Consider the following 10,431-nt stretch of genomic DNA (forward strand, 5'->3'; position numbering starts at 1 on the left):
TGCATAGAAAGAGGAAAAAATGAGTAGAAATAAAAGCATTTCTCCTTGTTGCACCACACCTACGCTTACCATGGAGAGGCATAGGATTCTGACGCATTCCCAGCTTTATAAAACATTGTAAATCTGGGACTGTGTCAGGTTGAATGGATGTTGCGTCGGAAAACACCCACAGCAACACCCATGGAACACCCATTTCACGCAGAGTAATGTGTGAAAGGGGCCCATATTAACAGGGCCGTGAAAAGTCATGCAGGGTGACTTTATGTGGCCTTGTAAATATGGGCAAGCCCATTACGCTGCCTGTGCGTAACAAAAAATTACACACCAGCAGCGCAATCGGCTTGTAAATGAGGCTCGATGTGCTTACTTTACACACTCATTTGTCAACCTGTGCAAAAACATGCATATCAGTTCCCTTTTGTGAATCATGTAGTGTTTACGCGTGCATGCCTTATGGCTTTTTACAAGAACAAGTCAACTCAATGTATGAAAATGAGACGGTTTCACAGAAAATCTACACCCGTAGGTTTACACTGATTTTGGGGTGTAGATTTACACATTTTCGGAATTCCTAAAATATTCAAGGAGCGCTCACGCAAAGCTGCAAAAAAATGCAGCTCCCAGGAGTACTCACAAACATAAGCTCTGGCACATTGCCCATAGTATACAATTATGCAAATATAAATACTCACTACCCCTCCAGTTTTGTGGGTGTTCCATGCCCAGTTTCACCCTGAAAATGGTTTTACTCCTTCCATTAAGAAGAGTCAATCTTTAATAGTATCCAGGGTAGAAACGGAGTGAGAAAAGGTTTGTGAATGCCCACAACTCACACAATTGTGACCAAACTTTCCAGTTCATATTCACCCTGGAATGCCCATGGAAGCATGCACTCCCAGGTAATATCACATTGCCATGGCTCTGTACATTCATTAACCTGCACGTTATTATAGATGTTTTTGCACTGGTGTTTTACCGCAGAACATCAGGTTAATGGCATCTGGATTTAAAACATCCAACTGGGATGTGAATGAACGTTCATTTTATTGACCTGAACCATAAAAGTCCATTTGGAACAATAGTTCTCAATCCCTCCTGAAGAAGGTGTTAATAATACATAGGAGCCTGCAATCCCCGTGTCTCTAATTTCCTTCTTATATTTGAGTTGTGGTCTCTAGTCATCTTTAATAATAGGTGCCCGAGTGTAATACGTTATTACAGTTGGATTTTGACAAAAAATCGCCTGCTAGTGGTGCCAGCAGCCAAGGTGAAAGACAGGCTGCAAAGCATAACTACAAATGAAATGTAAACAAGGAAAACTGGCTTTTGATTCTTATTATCTATTTTTCTAAAATGATCATTGATCAGCAGAAGTGACATATTTATGTGTAATTTTACATGTGTATTTTTTTTATCTGTACGTCAATACAGGAAAGGTAGAACTTGTCTGTATGTGAGCTACAGCAGGTTTTTAATCTGATATACATTAAACTGGTTCTAGTACCTTTTTGCAACAACCACTTAACTGCATTTTGGTTCTTTTCATTTTGCATGACAGATTCTACTTTTATTCTTCATACTCACAACTGTGCTATCTCTCCCAGATAAAAAGCAAGACAGCAAGAATCTGCTTAGTTTTTCAGAAGGGTGATGGTGTGATCATCTATTATAAGGAATAAAGTACCCATTCGCATACTTAAAAAAAATATTGCAAGTCACCTTGTTGTTACAAGACCCTATAAAGGAACTGAGCTCTTCGCCTCGTTCCTCTATAGAGTCACAGAACTACTCAATGGATTGCAACGTCCTTACAATGTATGACAGGGTGTATCCCAGATATTAACAAGCATTTTCAATGCAATAGGTCTCGCATTAGCAAGAGTTTAAGCTATTGGCATTGCAAATGATAATACCTTTTATTTATCTGTTGTTATAATTAACAAATAAATGAAAGCCATTGTCATTTACAATGGCAATCGCTCCTGTCCTGTAAATGCAAGACCTATTTCCTTTGAAAGAAGCGGCTGCTATTGCCCTGGGCTGCTTCAAAAGTGTAAGTGCACATGGCACTACATGTTGTAGGAAAGCATGTCATGCCTGCAGCAGGAGAAACGCATCAAAGAAACTATTTTTACCGGCTAAATAAGATATACTGTGTAACAACAGAAGTAACAAGTTTTTAAGACTTAATGGGAAAGAAAAACACAATTTGCATCCACTGGTCGAAAACATGTTTTTTGAGTGTTTTTTGCTGGACTACATGTGTTTAGGTCATGCTACATAGGTTAGAGGCTTTCTTCTGGACAAAAATAACTTTCAGTGGTCGCCATTGTACACCACTGAGAGCATACCCCAGTGTTGAGTGGCCTATTTCAGGGCACACTCTGGAGAGAGAGTGCTACTGTCTGAGACCATGTCCTAACCGTTCTGACGCTGTGGACCTGTGCAAATCTGCACAGCTAGGAACAACAACTCAGCAGTAGTGATCCCCCAGTGACGTCACCATGTACTCAACAGAAGCTGCCATGTGACATGCCTCGTGTCACCGGGGGAGCAGACAGACGCATCCTTAGACCGGGAGTGTTGTTTTAAAAAGTGCCTCATTAAATATCCATTCTTTTTTAATGTTTTACTTCTCCACGTCCTACGCCTGTTCTCTAATTAGGACTGTACTGTACACTATGTATCCATGCCACACACTCCCTTCAGTTGGCTCCACTTTCAGGCTGTGCAAGTTTTAGCTTCAGACGGCCACCTCTGTCCCAGTCTACTCAATCACTCCCGTAGTCCAACCACTGACACCACCGTTTACTTTGCATTCAATGTTTGAGGCAAAGAGAACAGGCAGTGTAGGATTAATAATTTAGACAGTGCAGGTTTGCGGTAGAGAGAGCAGGAGGTGCAGGTTCGGGAGTGCAGGCACTGGAAGTTGGCGGGAAAGCGCGCTGCTGGTAGGTACACTTAGGTGGCTAGAACATGCAGTGGATGGTCGAAGCAGGGAGCAAACCATGTCGTAAATAGGGAGCTCCGGTCCAATGTAGGGGAAGAAGAGATGGGTTGGTCTGAAGCAGAGAGAGACAGCAGGGAAGGCCTGGTTTGAGACACCAAGAACTCGATGTCGGACTGCAGTTCGGAAGCAGAGAGAGGTGGTTATGCGGTCCTTAAGAAGAGAAATCAAACGGTGCCATTTTGATGGAGAGCAAGCAGGCGCAATTTCGAAGCACATGTGCAGGTTGTAGTCAGGAAGAGCAGGCAATGCAGGTTCGAAGCAGGGAGATCCGACTGCGCAGACTGGCCTGCTCTCAGCGTGACTCAACACTAAACAATCCGGTGCACAAGAGCCCTCCGTCAGCTGTAGCCCCCCCTCCCTTCTGCCCGTGTGCGCAGCCCACACGGCCCGGTCGCAGTATGCTTCAAATCTCCCCTCCAGACAGGCCGTCTGAGCGTTGCTGGTATGTTGCAAGGTGAAGAACTTCAGGAACCTGCCGCAAGCCAGCCAACCAATCACCCGGGTTCAGTGCGCGAAAATGCAGCCAAGCCCGAGGGGTTAAAGTCAATACGAGAAGTGACGTTAAAATGATGAACACTTACAATTGTGAGGGGAAGCAAGATCACTGGGGTCTTTGGAGCCGGCCTTCGTGTCATCAGTGCAGTATGTTATGAGTATTTCAGGTGAGTGCGCGCGCGCGTTAGGCGGATGCGGGGAGGGGGGTCGGCAGCGGCGGGGTGTGTGCGCGCGCGTGTCTGTGTGTGTGCGCGTCCACAGACCTCGATCGCTGCGCGTGCCCCGGTCTGTCTCCCTTGAGAGGCATCTGGGCAACAATAGTTCTCGTTGGCGGAAAAAAACAGAGGAGTATATATTGCTAATGTAGAAAGTCAATGATAAAAACAGTTGATGGACTACCATTCAATTTGTTACATAGAAACATGAAAAGAAACGTTATCCAACATTTTGAATTATATAAATTTAAAAGGAATTACAGACTCTATAATATTCAATATAAGAAGAATGTCACATACTCAGTGAAATCACCTGATTGTATTTATAGGGATCATCAGTGCCAGAGTGGCATACAGCAAAGGTGGTTGTACCCAAAATGTATGACATTATCTGAAGCAATGAATGCACAAGCTTCAATTTAATTGGAGAAAATGGTTGGCATCATATTTCCCGCTTTTATATAGGAGATGCAGCAAATGTTTGTTTTGCACCAGTTAAAACGTGACACAAACTGATTCACACTACTTTTGTTGTTGATTAGATACATTTTCTCTTGGTTTCGAAGGTAAAAGATGAGACTGTAAGGAAAAACAATTTTGTTCACTTTTAGGTTGAGCCTACCAGACAATGTAAGCTGTCTGGTTGAGAACGAAATATTGTGGGCTTACATAGATCATACAGGGACATGCAGCCAGCCAATCGCTTAGCATTATTTGGCTTTACCCTCATTCTTATTTGCTTGCTTTCTGTTTGATGGCTTTCCTTGGTTCAGCTTGTCCATAATATTTTTGTTCCGCCCATGGAGCAGAGCCTCTTTACCATCTCCTTGATTGGCTGGCTTATCTGCTTTCTCTGCTCGCTTCTATTTTTTTTCATTCTGTGTAAGCACTCCATGAGAGTACATTTGTTTTCCATGTGTTGCACACATTTGCCTGTGTGCTTCTCCCCTGTGCTCCATGTTGCTCTCTTTAGCATATGTTTCTCCCTTTGTCCCTGTGTTCTCTCCCTCGTGTTGCTTCTCCCCCAGCCTGCGGTGTTGCTTTACCAATGCCCTAACCTCCCCTTTATTACATTTTTTTAAAACAGCTCTTTTGCACTACTTTTTTTATTTACCCATCCGTCCTGCACGGGTAAGTAAAAAGAAAAAAAGATCCTGCCCTTTCGTAAGCGTGCACATGCACGTTGACTCGCAATGATCAAAAAGTCATTCTTCTTAGAATAATCTCTGCTATAATATAAAAATAGACAACAACAATGGGAACAACAATGGGATTTTCTTAACAATGAAAAACACCTTCCCATCATGACTAACACCACCATTGTTTGCAAGTTTCCCCTCAGGAGGGCAAGGGGCAGTTGCCAGTGTTGCTCATAAATCTCTACCCGAAGCACGCTCCCCATCCTCTCTGAGGTTGCTTCGTGAAACATAGAAAGTGGCCAACACTTGGTGAATGCTGACCAAGGGTGCTTGTCATTTGGGAGCAGCTCAGATTTTTAAAAAAATGCCTGAAGATGAGTAGGCCTTTTTAGATCTGACCTCCAAATTGTTTGGGCAAGGGGAAAATATTGATGGTACATTTAACTAGGAACTGCATGTAAATCTAAAAAATTTGACAACTCTGGGAGAGAGTCTTGAAGCAGTTTCACCATGAAAGAGCGGGTATCTCCCCCTTCAATTCCCTCTGGTATTCCCAGAACTCGTAAATTACTTCGCCGTTGGCGATTTTCCATGTCCTCCAGTTTCCACATCAAGTCTGAGAGTCCCTTATCATGCGCCTCAATCTTCTCATGATTTAGCGCGGTTTCTGTTTCGTTAATTACTAGTCTTGACTCCATCTCGTTCATCCGATCATTGAGAGAATCAATTTTTTTAGAAAGCTTACGAACTGCACCCTGCACCTTGCGTAGCTCTGCTTGAGCCTTGCGACTGTCATGAGAAGTCTCTTCCCTATGTGAAGCAATGGCTGACAGAATCGTTTCTAGCGTTGGTGCAATCGTATCTTGAGTGGTACCATGTTCTTGATGCTCTTGGTGTTGATTAGAATCAGAAACAGGCGCTTGTGATTGTAATTGTGTCGAAACAGCCCCTAGGGGGGGAGGATCACTAATAGGGGTATAATCCCATGCCAGGTCTATTGAATCACGGCGACTTTTTCTGTGTTTAGGTCTCAGTCTCTGAGCAGTTCTAACTTTGCTGGTATTAGTTTCTTCATCACTTGACTCAGACAAGTTAGATGTAGTATCGGTTGACCACCCCAACTCATCAGAGAAGGAATAAAAATCACTGGGTTCTTTATCCCTCTCTTTATCTTTATCTGTATCGGCCTCACTCTGATCTCCACTTGGTATTCCGGATCCGAGTAGCGTAGTCTGCCGATTTCTTAATACAACATGTTTTGTTTGTCGACCTTCCGGGTTATTTATTTGGGTAAGATGAGGTATTAGAGAGGTATTATTTCCAGGTTTAAGAGTTCCAGGTTTAGGAGTTGTAATTAAATGAGGACTGTCATTAATTTTCCCATTCAATACACTGTTTGTGGGTGCTTGTGCTTGTGTCTCGTCATTGCCCCCCCCCCCACAGGGCCCCTGGAGTCTTCACCCCTTCTCACCGTCAGTTTCTGTGTTTGACTCCGTCTGTTTTCCTCTGGAGGAGCGTCGCTAATGCAGCTGTCATTTCCCTTCTGGTCAGCGCTCGCGTCGGCTTCAGCAGCTTCCAACACGTCTCGGGTGTGAGACTTGCACTGCTCACCTCGACCCGGAAGAGAACGAGCCGGAATCCCACGGAGAAGTTCAATCACGGAAGAGACATTCTGCCCGCTTTTCCGGGTAGAGCCGCTCGGACCTTTAGATGAAATCTTCTCTATTATTCCTGCAGCCGGAGCCTCCACTGTATCACGAACGATCAGCCTAGTCATTCTCGCTTCCTTTTGTTTCATGGTGGCGGAGGTTGTATTTTTTAGAGCATTTTTCGGAGCCATCATATTACACAGCTGGACCTCAGTATCAGACAGGTGAGATTGTGTATGGGTCTTGCAATTCTTGTAGTTCTTGCTTAAGTTACATAGATACCGGACTATAGAGAGACCGATCGCTGTAGCGAAAATAGAAACTCGAGTCTTAGACAGTATTTCATTCCCATTTTTGTCAAGTGAATCCTCAAGCAACATCCCTCTGTTCCTTAACGTGAATAAATCCTATATGTTAAATCGTCGCATAGCCCGTAGAGTCTGTTGATGAGCACCAGCCGGAGCTCACTGCACTGCGGTCTCAGGCGGCCGCCATCTTGCCCCTGCTTCAAGACTCTCTCCCAGAGTTGTCAAACTGGAACTGGGACACTGAGATACAACGCGCTCATCGCGTACCTTTGAATATGAGAGGCACGCCTAAACCAGGGGCATATCCAAGAGCAATATTGGTCTACTTCGGCAATTTTTTGCTGAGACAAGCGATATGGGAAAAAGCTAGGCCTGAGGCAAAAAAAACTAGTGGCAACATAACTTATTTTGTACGCCTTGATTTTTGTCATGTAACGGTTGAGGGGAGGTGGCGTCTTCGCCAACTCATTAGACCATTTCAAGATAAAAAACTTCAGGCATTCTTGATTAATCCGGCTACCCTGAAAGTTATCAATGGCAATCAGACTAAGTTTTTTACCTCTGAGATAAAAGCCAAGGAATATCTCGACACTTTTTAAGGGCAGAGATTTAGCTTCTTAGCGTTTACGGTTAATTGATGTTTAAATGAACTTCTATTTAAATTAAAGTTGGGTATAGATTTATTGGTGAGCACTGGCCTTTTCACTGCACGTCCATCATTACAGACTCTCATGGAGTCTAATTGCCCTGCCGAGAGGGGGGTGGGGGGGCTGGGTGGAGGGAGGGAGGGAGGGGAGAGGGTTGGGGGGTAGGTTGGGACTCAGGGGGGCGAAAATATACAAAAAATGCAACTGTAGTTATAGAAATAAAAGCAGAGCTAGAAATGGATTTTATGTAATTATTCTTATCAAATTTGGTCATATGGTTGAGCTGGATTGGTCAGTAGACGTAAACTATGGCTAGCTTAAAACTTTGTTCTTGGAATGTAGCGGGCCTTAATGATAAGGGAAAAAGAGATCGAATGTGGGGTATGATTTCCCATAATCTGTTTGATATAGTTTGTCTCCAAGAGACTCACATTCCTTGGGTAGAAAGAAACACATTGAGGATTCCTGGGTTCGACCTAATGGCAAGCACTACCCATACTACTAGAACAAGGGGAGTAGCGATATTGGCAAAATCTTTTTTAGGACCGCCTCTACGTAAGACAGTTGACCCGTCTGGCCGGTGGGTGATTGTCGAGCTTAAAGTAGGTATCACTATATGTTCTATCTATGCGCCCAACCACGACGATCCTTCTTTTTTTTTCAGTTTAGAATTGGAATTAGCATCATGGCCCTCCACATTATTTTTTTTGGGAGATTTCAATATTTCGTTGACCCACCGGGATCTGGTATGTACTCATGAGCAATTCAAATATGTGGGATACAAACCGAAAGTATATAGAGCCATACTACAATTAAAGGAGAGTCTAGGCTTAGTCGATGTGTGGGACAAGATACAACATCAAGATCCGGGATATACTTATTTTTCACATCCACATAAAAAATATGTCCGCATCGATTATATCTGGATGACAAGTAGCCAGCTCAATCAGGTGCAAATAAATAAACTTCCAAAAATCATTTCGGACCACAATCCCCTAATACTCACACTAAAGACTAATAATATTCTAAGACCACGATCAACTTGGTCCTTCGATAGAAAATTATTAGTTGATAATGATTATGTAGAATACATTAAGATATGGGCACAGGGATTTATAGACGCTAATCGTTTTAGTGCCCCACGGGATGTGGTCTGGGATTGCTTAAAAGCTTCAATTCGTGGTGAAACAATAAGTTATGTAGCCAGAAAAAAGAAAGAGCTGGCTAAAACTAATGAATCACTTCTTCTAGAACTAGCTGGCAAGGAGGAGGAACATATGGCTATAATAATGCAAGGTGGAGATGGAGGTCAGATTTTAAACGAAATGATAATTCTTAAAATGGAAATCAATAGTAGACTAACTAAGAGAGCAGCAGAGATTTATCAATCCCACCGCAACGAGCTATACGAGGCAGGTGAGATGGTTGGCAGGCAGCTCGCTCTCCGTACTAGACAAAAACAATCCCGAAATTTAATTGCAAGTATTAAGGTAGACGGTCAAGATCATACAACATCCGATGCTATCTTAGAAGCGTTCAAAAAATACTCTACCAAAACGAGGATATGCTTGACCCTCAAACAATTAAGGATGAACTTATTAGGTGGGCAATCGAGCAAGCAGACAACCCAGGACTAGAGGAAGCTACTATACAAGATTTAGAAAAAGACATAACTTTACTAGAGCTACAAACGGCCCTTGCCGAGCTTGCTCCAGGCAAGGCTGCCGGCCCAGATAAAATACCCTTAGAGCTATATAAAATTCTCGATAATATCACAAAACCGCTCCTTCTAGACTTATTTATAAGTATTCAGTTACGTGCCAGCTCCCCTAATTCTTGGCGGGAAACGAATATAGTTATTTTTCCTAAAAAAGACAAACCACCCAATCTGACCACATCCTACCGCCCAATCTCTCTGATAAATTCAGACTCGAAGCTCTACTCTAAGATTCTAGCTAATCGTCTCGGAGGGATCGTCGAGCGTCTGGTCTCCCCGTGGCAGCATGGCTTCGTTCCGGGCAGGGGCACCACGGATCATATCCGTCGGGCCATTGCCCTGTTCGAGGCCGTGGGTGTCTCGGGCGGCCGGATGTCGATGATCCTTCTGGATGCAGAGAAAGCCTTTGATAGGGTTTCATGGGCATTTCTCTGGGCGATACTCGAGCAAAATAAAATTGGGCCCTGTCTCATGAAATCCATAAAGGCTATGTATATTACGCCAAAGGCAAAGGTTGTGGCAATGGGTCTTGAGTCTGGGTACCTTGACATATTTCGAGGTACTCGTCAGGGTTGCCCATGTTCTCCGATTCTTTTCGCCCTTTATATAAACCCTCTAATTTTGAAATTGTTAACAACACAGTCTATTAAACCTGTTACAATAGGGCCATACGACACCAAAGTCCTCGCGTATGCGGACGATGTGGCCATAATAACAACTCATCCCGCTGAGGCTTTATCTTCAATTGAACAGATTACGCAGGGGTATGGTCGCCTCTCTGGATACTCTTTAAATAGAGATAAAACAATGGTTATCTGCACTCATAACACCCAATTCATTGATTCAAGTAGAGTTGATAGCGCAATGTATCTTGGAATTCGGATATCCTCAAAAATAGAGGAAATAACTGAAATTAATTATGATCCCCTCCTCCAAAAAATTAAGGATGATCTAAAAAGGATAGATGGTCTGCACTTATCAATTATTGGAAGAGGGAACTTTCTTAAAATGAATATACTACCTAAGGTCTTATATTTATTTCGTGCAATTCCATTACTAATTGATGATAAGTTTATTAAGGCCCTGGAATCTCGTATGGTTAGATTCATTTGGGGGTACGGGAAAATAAGGAGATCAATCCGCTTTCTCTCCCTTCCAACTATAAGAGGCGGTCTTTCTGTCCCGAATTTGAGATTTTATCTATGGGCCACCATGATTCATCAGATGACCATGTTACTCTTTATTAAAACA

The 10,431-nt window shown here is 43.2% G+C and overlaps 1 long non-coding RNA gene across 1 annotated transcript in view; it reads right to left on the bottom strand.

Annotated features, from left to right (window-relative positions):
- The window catches only part of LOC146817781 (uncharacterized), a 152,675-nt gene extending 148,973 nt beyond the window's left edge, over positions 1–3,702 (bottom strand). Inside the window, exon 1 of the long non-coding RNA XR_014962589.1 lies at positions 3,592–3,702. This is a non-coding gene — a long non-coding RNA (uncharacterized LOC146817781). The remainder of the gene's footprint in view (positions 1–3,591) is intronic.
- Between the last annotated feature and the right edge of the window lie 6,729 nt (positions 3,703–10,431).

Source organism: Triturus cristatus, chromosome 6 (assembly GCF_964204655.1).
Source record: "Triturus cristatus chromosome 6, aTriCri1.1, whole genome shotgun sequence".
NCBI lineage: Eukaryota > Metazoa > Chordata > Amphibia > Caudata > Salamandridae > Triturus > Triturus cristatus.